The sequence below is a fragment of the Buceros rhinoceros genome, unplaced genomic scaffold (assembly GCF_000710305.1).
Source record: "Buceros rhinoceros silvestris isolate BGI_N320 unplaced genomic scaffold, ASM71030v1 scaffold30227, whole genome shotgun sequence".
Taxonomy (NCBI): Eukaryota; Metazoa; Chordata; class Aves; order Bucerotiformes; family Bucerotidae; genus Buceros; species Buceros rhinoceros.
In genome coordinates this window covers 9,205-9,649 of record NW_010420871.1, presented here as the reverse complement: position 1 = coordinate 9,649, position 445 = coordinate 9,205, and positions in this window count along the sequence as shown.

Sequence of the window (445 nt, the reverse complement as noted above, 5' to 3'; positions counted from 1 at the left end):
ATGGCTGTATGGCCCTCCGGAGACTGCCAGCAGGCAATTAGTGCTAAGCCTGAGCTGGAGCAGCCCTGAAGCTGCTCTGATGGACTGTGACTGGCCTGAGTTCCCAGCAGCCCCCGTAGCAGGCACAAATTGCTGGTGTTCAGCAGCACCGTGTTCACACTGCTGCCTCCACAGAACCCACTGATATGATTCAGCTGCAGAACTGGCTGCGACAACTTCCATCAGCGCAGCCAAAACGCTTCAACAGGCAAAACACAAGTTGCAGAATCTTTAGAAATTTGGGTCACTACTCATATCTCATTGTTAAAGAACTTCCTGTTGACAAATTTTAGCTCCATCCTCGTAATAAATCCCTGTGGTGGAAAATTTTTCGTATGATTTTTCATATGTGGCACACACTGGCTGTTTTTAAAGGATTCCAGAAAAGTTGCTGATTTTCATTTCC